This window comes from Mus musculus, chromosome 15 (genome assembly GCF_000001635.26).
Source record: "Mus musculus strain C57BL/6J chromosome 15, GRCm38.p6 C57BL/6J".
NCBI classification, from domain to species: Eukaryota; Metazoa; Chordata; class Mammalia; order Rodentia; family Muridae; genus Mus; species Mus musculus.
The window spans coordinates 25016759-25029088 of NC_000081.6; the positions used below are offsets into that span (position 1 = coordinate 25016759).

Below are 12330 nucleotides of genomic sequence, written 5' to 3' on the forward strand. Positions count from 1 at the left end.
GGCAAGTCAAATCGCAATGTCCTGATAAATTCTACAGCCTGGTTGACCCTTTTTATAAACTTAGAATTTAAACTTTATTAGAACAACATCTGGGTAGATCTGCAATAGTGTTCTTTCAGCTAAAAGAAATTTCCCCTGGAGGCAAGTTTCTAGAGCTTCCCTAGGCACAGTTTGGAAGACAAAAGAAAGTCACACATACCTTTCAGAAGCTGCTCTGAGCTTAGTTCCTCTTGCCAAGAGGACAGATTTTAGAATTACTAAGTTTCTTTTGCAATACTAGACCATAACTACAAATTTGGGAAAGCAAAACCCAATTTCAAAACAATTGATCACCTTAGAATCAACATTAAAACTTGACCACCACATTGCGAGATTTGGTTGCCAATTTATACCTATGAATGCATGACAGTGCAAGCTTTAATGCTTCATTAAAGAGATATTGCTTTAAATCTTATCTTCAAATTTACTTTCTAGGATAAGAATCACATTAAATATTATCTCAACTAGAAGTATCCTTAGAGGCCTAATTTTTTTTTTTTTTTTTGCCTGCTTTATACCACATGTTTGAAAGACTCCTGAGTTGCCAATTTAAAACTCACTTTCTAGTAACCAGTGTTACACCTTTTTGATCATACCCAATAACTAATACTCTACTATGAAGACACGCAGAGCATATTACATCTCTAAGCCCAGTAAAAAGCCAAATGAAGTGGCTACACTTAGACCAATCAGAGAATTTTAATTTTTCTAGCTATACTTATAAAATAAAAAGCACTTTGTCATTTGCTAAACACATTAATCACAATTGCAAGAGAACCCTCCAGGCAAAAAAAAACATCTATCAGCTTTTTTGCCCAAAAACCAAGAGGCTGAATCCAACATGAAACACAGAACATTCAGTCATTCAGACAACGAAACAAAACACAGATGAATCTACACGTAAACGGACCGGTGCACCAGACATTAGATAACACAGAGGGCACAGAACTTCTGCTGTAGAGCCAGAGAGAGTAAAGCAGGGAGTCCCCTGAATTCTCTCTGTCTCTGGGAGAGTTTCAAAATCCATTTTCCTCTCTATATTTTATTCCGTCATTTTAAGCCCTATTCCTCTAGCCTGATGCAGTTCTCGACTGCAGACAACCATCTGTTTCATCATTTTAAACCCTATTCCTCTCACCTGAAACAGCTTTTAAAAGCTGCGGACAGCCACCTGATTCAGTTTCTAGTCCCAACACATATTTTGCTGTCAAATCCTAAGTGGAAAAAGCGTCGGGTTAGCACTGTTCCAAACTTAGCCCGTATCCTTCCACACCTCCAGCAACCCCCCCTTTTTTTTAAATGAAGTTTAAAGCCAGCACTAGCATGAATACCTGTTGCTCACCGTGCCAGATAGGATCTGATTCTTTCCTTCCCTTGGAGCTCCATACAAGACAGTGATTCCCTCAGTGTTTTCCCGCCGTTCCCATGGTCCCTGGCCCGGGCGCCAATCTGTTGCAAGCTGGCCTGCAGCTTACAAGGACCGGATACACCAGGGAGGCAGGCTGGGGCTGAAAGAGACTGAGACTGCGAGAGGTTAATGGAGCCAAGACAGGATTCTGTTCAAGGTCCTCCACTTTACTATGAGAGTCTACTTATAAAAGGGGAAGGTCCATCCTCCGCCAGTCCATTCTTGGTGTCTGGAGCCAGCCTGTAGGTGGTGTGCAGAATAGGATGTTCCTCTGGAATGTCTCAGGGGCTTCTCATCGGGTAGCAGTGTCTTGGAGAGAGCAGTGGCAGGTAGCAGAACAAAAGAGCCATCTAGGTCGGAAGGCTCCATCTTAGGTAATTTCCTTCTCAGTGGCAGCAAGGTCAAAGTCTGGATCAGCCTGCTTCAGGGCTAAGGGAGGCTACATTGCTGTAAAGGACAACACTACATCCCTTGGCATGGGGTCGCATAATTATAAAGAAAGAGAAAAGGAATTTGTCTCATGGAGTTAATATGAGCAAGGGAGGTCATACAAAATTCCTGAAATATGGTAAAGGAAATTTACTCACTCAAAAATCCCCCTAATTATGTTTAAATGCATATTGGAGTAAAGATAGGGAGTAGACAAAAGGTAGACGGAAGAATAACAACTGCGCATTATAAAAAGAAGAAAAAAACCCCTCAAATTCTTGGTTTTGTGTGCTGTTTGGGAGTCACAGCACACATGAGCTCTGTGGCTGTTACCAGAGTGGGAAATCACCTGTTTCAACTCCTTCGCCCTTTGCCATCCAGAAAATGGATATGTGATTTGATTAATCTTATTTTTAAGTAAGAATCTCTACTTGCCCTTCCTTGTTACATTGTCTCTACAGAATAAGGGAAGCCATGAGCAGATGATGGCAGGTAGACGCCATTATGAAAGTGTCTCTTGTGCTGGACTCAGGCAGTCTGTGTTTCTTCATATGTGGGCTTTAAATAAACTCTGCCCTGCCAATATTTTCAATTTGGAAAGCATTTGAGGTTGAAATCGCTTTTTCATTTTTTTTATTCATTATTATATGCATCTCTCCACTTAGCTGTCATGTGCCTTTAAGATTTACACCCCAATTCCCCAGGAAATTGGGAAGTGCAGCATTGGAATATACATATATGGTAAGAGCATTTACTGCTCACATTATCTTGACCAGGAAAAGGAGTAAAGAAGGAAGGGAGAAAAAAAAAAAAGAAATGGTCTCATATTCTTACCCAGAGGAGCACTAATGGGTTATGAACCCTTTCAGAGTCATAGAGCAGAGAGAAAAATGGTTGCCTTGGCAACGAGGCAGGCCAGTCAGCTCCACACACTCTCCCAGGAGCTTCTAATTTATTCAGCAAATGGAGGAGAGAACAGGTGGCTAACCTAGATGATGCCAAAAACCTTTAGCTCTATAACGTTTGCGACCGCCACATTCTCTTAAATACAAACCATCATCCTTATTCTTTCTATTGGGAAAGTTAACAAGATGCATTCCAGTGTGGCTCAGGGTAGCTTAATAAACAGGAAAGCTGTCGGCACAGCATTCGTCATTTTCTAACAACAAAATATGGTGTCTGCGATTTCACAAAGTGACGATACAATAATTTAGTGTCACTAGCTACTTTGAAAGCAGAAACCATCTTAAGCCCCATCATAATAACGCGGCATTGGTCTTCCAGTAAATCAGGTATCGTTGCGAATTTTAAAAAGAAGAGAGTGTATTGCTGGATTTTGCAATGCTTGTTTTAAATGATAAACAGCCTCAGAAATTCCAGTTCCATCAAACCATATGCAAGCACAGGAGTGTGACCAATTTTGGATTGTTAGAGGAAATAGAAGGACTCATATCAAGCTACTTAAAGCCCCAGTTATTTATTATAGCATTAAATAATGTCATTAACTAGTATATGGATGGAATATCTGAAAAGCTAGCAGTGACCTTTTGAAAATATTGCACAAAGACATTCATGGATGCATTTTGATTTTCTTTTCTAGTCTTCTATCTAAACCCCCCCTAGTATGTCCAGAGCTTCAGATAACAGGATTCCATAGCATCTGGCTCCTCCCATCTCTGCTCCTGGCTACCATCTCTGTCAAAACCTGTTTTCCAGCACTGCATTCTGCACTCAGTGCATATCCACTGCCAAGGTCACCTGCAAACATTTATCTCTTCCCAAACTATTTCTTCCTTGACCCATGAAGAACTGTTGCTCAGATGTTAAGCAACCCCCTGTGTTCCCCTCCACGAGTTACTTCTTTACTGGATTCCATAGTCATGTTTTCTTCAGACTGAGTCTCTAGATCTTAGATGTAGGAAATATACTATAGTCACCTCTCATGCCCAAATCGACATGGGGCACACAGTACAAAGTTATAATCATCCGACTGAAGAATGGATAAGTGGGTAAGTTAACAAATGAGCATCCAGATGAATGAAACAGACTGACTAAAATTCCACACATTTCTAGTCTATAATAAAGCGTTTTCTGAAATTAAAATGTTACTGCTTTAAGAAAGGTCTGGTGACCATTCTAAAATCTCTTACAAATGCAGTCCTAAGTGGAGCTTATCTTTGTAAACTGGCCTTAGTCTAGCTTCAGGCTAACAACCACACTCCCACACTCCACTCCGAGCATCCTCACTAAGCACCAGAAGCTTCAAAGAAACAGAGCATGGAAAATTCTGGGCTTGACCTAAGGCATCATCAGCTTCACTTGACAACTCCAGGACACAGAGAATGAGCTAAGCAAGTGTTTGTTAGGAAGGATATTTAAAATAGGAGCGTGGGAGGAGGCTGAGGTCTTGGCTTTGGTCTATTGATCTGTTCTTGACATCTTGCTGTTTATTCCAGAGGTGACCTTGTGAAGTGTGGGCGTTTCCTTGACAACAGTGATAACCACTTCCAGCATGTAGGGAAAAGGCTCCTCTGCTTGTTTTCTACTCTACTGACTCAGAGATGCTCTATTGATTCAAAGAAAGCAAGAACATGTCTACTCTAAGGCAGCAGTCAGCTCCTTAGTAACACTGCACATAGGCTGGAAAACAGTCCGTAGTAGTAATGATTAGGCAATGCTTCCTTTTATTTCAGAAAACAGGACACAAACTCTGAACTGGTGTATGTTTCCTTCTAATCACCCCATGCATATGACTATATGCTTAATGCACACATGCACGCACTCACGTGCATGTACACACACATAAGCATACACATCATACACAGAGACACACACACATGGACACACACATACACACACCATACATACACACATCATATAGATGCACACTTATAGACACACACAGACATACACACATGGACATATACATCTTACACGCACACCATACATACACAGACACACACAGAAACACACACACAACAGAGTCAGTCTCCTACCACCTGTTTTATCTTCTGTCTTCTGTGTGTATGCATCTTATCAGTGTTCTGCCTCCAGTGTGATCCCTATTGTACTTATCTCCAATTTACAGTAAAAGTTTATTTGTCCATCTTTGTTTCTAATAATAGTTAAATTGCAGAATGAAATTAACCCAATATCCCAATCACAGAGCTTGCTGAAGCTAAGCAAACTAAAAAGTACAGGCAGCCCATATTATTGCAAAATGGCACAGAAAGTGTAGCAGACCTGGAAATCAATGCTGTTTGGGATCAATTATCTTTTAGTCCACATTTACTCTCATTCATTCCAACAGTGCACTAACATTTCATTTCTGTGCTCGTTTTCTTCTAAGAGCAGTTTTGAAACTTTGTTCTTGCTATTCATAACACATGTTTACGGCAGCTTCATACAATTCAACAATAATATTCATATCACAAAAAAGCTGAGGACCTTTGTACATTGGGGAGGACCCATATTTATGTAGTTATCTTCTCTGGGATTTATTTTTATAGAAATTGTTGAAATTATGTAGTGCTTTGTCAGGAAAAAACTTCATCATGAGAGATGCTTCTAAATGTTGTGTCTATGTGAGTAACTAAATAAACTATATGTCCACGTGTAGAATGGAACATCACAAGGCTAACATTTATAACCAAGTTTTCTCAATGAACAGGAAGTGTTTAATAAATTCTTTCATATGCAAAGATGTATGGAACATAAACCTTAAAATGTCATTCAACAAGAAGTTATAAATTCAAATATTTTGAATATACTTTATTATAACTAACAGAAATTTATATACAAATTGAGCCAGAGAAATATCGAAACCCCTAATCTTATAAGAAACATTAAATACATCAGTTGGTCACAAATCTTAGAATAATATCAGAATTTCTTTAATTTGTTCTTGGGTACCAAGTGAAATGATCATCATAAGTATAAGTATCACAGTTGCTTATAAGTTCATTGTTTACTCTATGACATAATATTCAACTGTCAATAATCTCTAATGAACTGATTTATATGCATGCACACATGGCTTCAGTTAGGAATGTTCTTAACTGAACAAAACCACACACTGTCATTTAGAGTGACTTAATGAACATGGAGTAATTTCAGGTCATATATCTATAAAAATAGCTTATCATATTTCATAAATATTTACAATTATCATGTATGTGTGTCTTAGGTAGAGTTTTACTGCTGTGAACAGAGACTATGACCAATGCAACTCTTTTTTTTTCTTTTTTCTTTCTATTGGTTATTTTATTTATTTACATTTCAAATGTTATCCTCCTTCCCAGTTTCCCCTTCACAAACCCCCTCCCCCGTATCCCCCGCCTTTATGAGGGTACTACCCCCACCCCCACCCACCCCCACCTCAGTGCCCTAGTCTATGACCCCCTATGCTGGGTCACAGAGCCTGCACAGATCCCCTCCCATTGATGACAGATAAGGCCATCCTCTGCTACATATGCAGCTAGAGCCATGTACTCTAGAGCCCCCATTGTACTCTTTAGTTGGTGGTTTAGTCCCTGGGGACTCTGTGACCTCTGGTTGGTTGATATTGTTGTTCTTTCTATGGGGTTGGAAATCCCTTCAGCTCCTTGGGCTGGCTTACAGTTTCATAGATTCAGTCCATTATCATCAAAGCAGGAACATGGCAGCATCCCAGCAGGCATGGTAAAGGAGGAACTAAGAGTTTTACTTCTTTATCTGAAGGCTGCTAACAGAATAATCACTTCCAAGCAGCTAGGACAAGGGTATTAAATCCCACACCCACGGTGACACACCTATTCCAACAAGGCTACCCTTCCAAATAGTGTCACTCCTTGGGCCAAGCATGCACAAACCATAACAATGTGTGAAAAATTTTAAAGTAGCCCTATGATGCTCAATGGGTATTGTTGTTCTATTAGTTTGATCACATTGAGGCTGGCATTTCTGGAATTCTCCTTTTGCTTTGCTTGGTCATATTTCTTCCTTTGTGGAGACAAAATGGATGCAGCTGCTTTCAACATTACAATCTGAATTTGAGACCTAATAGAGAAGTGCCCCCCCCCCCGCGCAAGATTATGTCAGGAATGTCTTATACCAGGTGCTCATATCAAGAAATCAAAATTTTCCATAAAAAATTTGGCAAGTATATACTCATTTCTCCAGATTCCTATGTAAAGCATACCGACACTCACACTTGCAAGGGAACATGAGAACTTAGGTTTTCAACTGTTTGCTCTAGGTTGATAATTGATGAGCAGCTTAGAGATATGAGAGTATGAACTAAAAATAGTGTATGTTTATTTGAAGAAAGATATATGAAGATATATATATATATATATATATATATATATACACAGAGAAAGAACTAGATAGATAGATAGATAGATAGATAGATAGATAGATAGATAGAATATAAATATACAGGATGACAAATTATATATGACTTGATACATACAGATAATAGATAGACAAATGGATATATAGAATATAGGTAAAGATAGATATACAGACAGTAAATGGATAATGGATGGTAGAAAGATGATAAAAGGTAAATGGATGCTAAATAGAAGAAGAATAGATAAATGATAGATTAGATGATAGATAGATGATAGATAGATTGATTGATTGATTGATTGATTGATTGATAGATGAAAGGTAATAGATAATCCAATGTAGATAGAGCATAAATGGGTGTGTACATGTGTTTAGTTGATAGGTAGATAGATATAATGATATAAAGATATGTAATAGATAATTCAAGATAGATAGAAGATAGAAATAAAAGGTAAGGTATATGGATGACAGATAGACAGCTAGATGATAGATTATTAAATATAGATCAATGATAGAGATAAACAGATATGATATATAGATGATAATAATAGATAAATGGTAGATAAAGTAAAAATCAAGAGAGAAGCCATAAAAGAGGTAAAGATTGTTCTTCTATTTCTTAGAAAGGGGACAAAATACTCATGGGAGCAAATACGGAGATAAAGTATGGAACAGAGACTGAAGGAAAGGCCATCCAAAGACTGCCCGACCTGGGGAACCATCCCATATACAATCACCAAACCCAGACACTATTGTGGATGCCAACAAGTGCTTGCTGACAGGAACCTGATATAGCTGTCTCCTAAGAAGTTCTGCCAGAGCCTAACAAATAGAGAGGCAGATGCTCACAGCCAAGCATTGGACTGAGCTAGGGTCCCCAATGGGGTCCCCAATGGAGGAGATGGAGAAAGAACTGAAGGAACTGAAGGGGTTTGCAACCCCATAGGAAGAACAATAATATCAGTCAACCAGACCCCCCAGACCTCCGAGGGACTAAACCACCAACCAAGGAGAACACATGGAGGGATCCATGGCTCCAGCTGCATATGCAGCAGATGATGGCTTTGTCCAGCATCAATGGAAGGAGAGGTCCTTGGTCTTGTGAAGGCTCAATGCCCCAGTGTAGGGGAATTCGAGGGCAGGGAGATGGAAGTGGGTGAATGGGTGGGGGAACATCCTCATAGAAGCAGGAAAAGGGGGGATGGGATAGGAAATTTGCGGGGGCAGGAAAGGGGATAACATTTGAAATGTAAATAAAGAAAATATCCAATAAAAGGAGGGAAGAAAGAAAGAAAGAAAGAAAGAAAGAAAGAAAGAAAGAAAGAAAGAAAGAAAGAAGGGAGGGAGGGAGGGAGGGAGGGAGGGAGGGAGGGAGGGAGGGAGGGAGGGAGGGAAGAAAAAAAGAAAGAATTAAAAATAAACAGCAATAGAGCAGTAACTGAGATGCATATACACACACTCTCTCTCTCTCTCTCTCACACACACACACACATATACAATTAATTGTGAAAACTAAGCCATTACATGAAGCCACATATGAATTCTGCCAAGTTACTCCCGTTGTGCACCTGTGATGGATACTAAGAGCATCCTCACTGTGCCTAGTGTCACTATTGCTCAGGGCAGACACAGTGCTTAGAAATCCCGGTAAATGTTAGACACCAGGTTTTTGGGATTTTTTCCTATAAGCAAATCAAGCTAAGCACAAAGCAAGAACTCCTCTGAATGCCCAAAGTTTAAAATCCTATACACTGTGACCAGTGAAACAATTTCTTCACATTCTTAAACTAGAACTTGAAGGGCTAAGTCTTTGCAGAGTCTGTGTCATTTACCTTGAAATCACGTCTAGGCACGGTACATGACTTGCCATTATTACCATTCCATCATTTCCTTCAGGTAAGTGCAGGGCGTGAGAGCATAGTCATGTGATCAGGACAGCAGCTCCGAGTTCTAGGACATCTTTGCCCCTTTTCCTCCCAGGCTCCCCCATAACTTTTAAGTCATATGAAGGGACAGGCTGTTGCCTTCTTTTTACAAAGGTGAATTGTATAAAATATTCTTTTGACAACACTGGCTGCCTAAGTAGATAAAAAATAATTCATTGCAGAGCAGCCCACAGTTAAGCAAATCTTATGTCCTTTGAGGAGAAATTCAATGAAATCTCTCAAACTTTTCTATAACGAGAGTTGTATAGAAAGGGTTAAACATCATATCTTCTCTCAACAAACCAGATTAGACTGCAGAAATCTTAGAAGTGGGACTCTTTGCTTGGCTTCTGTGTCCATCACCAAGCCCAGAGCCCCCAACACATATTAAGTGCTGGTAAAGTAATTTCACATTTAGTGAGTATCAAAATAAGAACAACCAATGTTTTGGTTCAGGTATTTAAACTATAACGAAATTGGCTTGTTTCCCATGGAGAGTCAATTCCTGGACTTCATTCTAAGGACAGAGCTCGAGTTCGAGATCATTAAGCTTTCCAGTGAAACTCCTAGAAGAAATTTATACAATGAAAGCCGAGGCAGGCACACACTGGCCCATACATCATGCGCACGGTGTCGCTGAACAGCCTTTTGTCAGATCGTTCAGCCCTGGTAAAATACATTTTTCTCAGAGAGGATAAAAGGATTTTCCTCAGGGCCCTCATGGATTTGCTGCCCCTAAGAAGTAGAATAATACAATCCCTTGAAGAAAGGGATTCTATAAAATCATGTTTCTTTTAAATTTTTATCTATACAACACAATTACAAATTTTAAGCATTAAAAAAATGAATATAATATGATTCTTACAGCTGAGAAGCTAAGATGTCCACTTATAAAAAAAAAATCGGTTTTAATACTCAGATCACATGTGAAACAGCTCACTGTCAACACCAGGGGAGGCATTTTACATAGAAGCAAAGGGAAGGCAAACAAGAATCTCAAGTCAGCCCTGCGCGCATAAAAGCTCCTTTATTGTAGGGTCTTCTCATTCAGCTGTATTTTTATCATCCTGCATGAGGCTTAGCCAGAACGGCATGAGCCATGCGTGAGTTGCCCCGTGAGTTTGAACACATAAGCTGTACTTGATGTCAGTAAAGCCACAGGAGAGCAGGCTCCTAGCACACAAGTGCAGCCCCAACACTTTCCATTAAGGCAGTTTATTCCATTGAATGAAAAGGAAGCACAGAGAAAAGCAAGCGAAAGGAACAGCAAACAAACAGACAGACAGAAATAAGTCAGTTCCGAAGCAGCAGGCTGACGCGTTAATTGAACATTACCTTTTCCTCATAGAGAGAGGCACGCATCACGGTCATTTCTGTCTTTTCTCACAGTGCTGATTTCCAACCCCCAGCTGAGCAGGCAGCTGTGCTGAGCAGGAAACTGGTGTGCACAGCGGGAGGGCTGCATCCTAATGCTACTCCCTGAAACTCTTGCTTTATTTCGGTTGCCCTGTTGTCATGAACAATGCCAGACACGTGCAAAGATGTCCTCTTTCCCCAGTGGTGGTACAAAGATCACAGTGATGGGTTCTCTAAAGACTTCAAATGCCAGCACCACCTCACTTTTATTGTTATTTTCAATGTAGCCTCCAAAGAGAAGGGATTGGCTGCTTTTCAGGGTGTTTAGAGATTCAGGAGAGCTCTCATTAATCATATCATAACAGAAGGGATAATGGCAAAATAGACATGGAAGTTAAAGCATATGGGAGGAGAGTTGATTGTTCCTCCCCTCCCCTAGCCAAAGAAAGAAAGACAGAATAAAGGCAAGAAAAAGAGAGAGAGAGAGAGAAGCTGCACAGTTGCATACCAGTTTTTCTGTTTTTTCCTACATTGTAATATTGGAATGCTTATCATTAATAAAAGCAGAAATTGTAACGTATATATATATATATATATATACATACATACACACACACATACACACACACACACACACACATATATATATATTTAATAAATGTAGCAATGCAAATCAGTGAGCTTAAAGTAAAGCCGCATTTCTTTAAAATCCCTTGAGTCCAGAATTACTTTCTCTCTGTTACTATTCAGTGACAGTAAAAATGCTTCAGTGTCCTCTGGAAGACACATGAAATGAAACGTAATTATAGGAGAAACACTAAGCGACATAATGGCTGCAATCGCTAGCTGCAGGGCATGATGGGTTCTATGAGACTGTCACACATGAATCAAGCATGTCACCTCAGCAGTGGGATCTGACGAAGCCGAGCCTTAAGAATCAGAAGAGGCAATTGTCCGTTTTTCTGAAAGTATTAAGCATTACTATTCATTCCTAACATACGGAATTCCATATAAATACCTCCTGTGTCACTGTCAATTATAAGGACTTTGGGGCTTAATTCTTGAAATCATGTTTAATTGTTTTGGACAACTTTACACATCTATTTTATAGTTTCTAAGTAATTGAGTTCTTTATCATAAAACTATCAGGCATGAATGTCAGTATAAAAATATTTATTAATAAGATTGATTCCTAGGCACTTTAGGGATTTTGCTTTTTTATGTTCCCTTAATTATACATACAGATAGATAGATGGATAGATAGATAGATAGATAGATAGATAGATAGGGAAAACACAAGGGGTTAAATGCTAACATTCATAAATTTTTATTTAAATATGGACTATGTTACTAATAGATATTTAGAAGCATATAAGTTTTATACCCAGAGAATTTTATCACTTGAACTCAAAACAAGATTACATACAATGAAAAAAAATCAAACATAAATATCACCAGCACGTAATCACTCAGGAAATTTTCCTTGTACATCAGATAAATGTTCCAACCAAAAAGATCGGAGAAAATAGAAAAATAACACACAACGACTGTGGTGCAACAGATTATCAATTGATTTTGCCTAATGCTGAGCATCGTTATCTCATTGTGGATGTTAAATCACTAACTTTGTAGAGTCTTGCAACCCAAACGTGTCGACTTGTCTTTTCAAAAACCCATTGTGTGCTTCCTACAAAGAGGAAGAACTTACCCTCGAAGGAAAAAAATCAATATTTTATCTAATAATATTTCTTAAACCAGCATTCACCGTTAATAGCAATATATTGAACTCTAATCAAAGATACTACTTATTCTAGAAAGTAAATACGATTATTCTTAAAACCT

The 12330-nt window shown here is 39.0% G+C and overlaps 1 long non-coding RNA gene across 12 annotated transcripts in view; it reads right to left on the minus strand.

Moving 5' to 3' along the window:
- Nucleotides 1–10942, minus strand: part of Gm2824 — a 51880-nt gene extending 40938 nt beyond the window's left edge. For 7 of the 12 annotated variants that reach the window (XR_001781655.2, XR_875061.2, XR_003951494.1 and 4 more), the window contains exons 1-2: nucleotides 1371–6165; nucleotides 1178–1253 (exon numbers count right to left, since the gene is read on the minus strand). This is a non-coding gene — a long non-coding RNA (predicted gene 2824). Of the gene's footprint in view, nucleotides 1–1177; nucleotides 1254–1370; nucleotides 6166–10467 lie in introns of those variants that run through there. The other 5 variants (XR_003951495.1, XR_001781651.2, XR_875063.3 and 2 more) reach the window with 5 other exon arrangements.
- Nucleotides 10943–12330: the final 1388 nt, after the last annotated feature.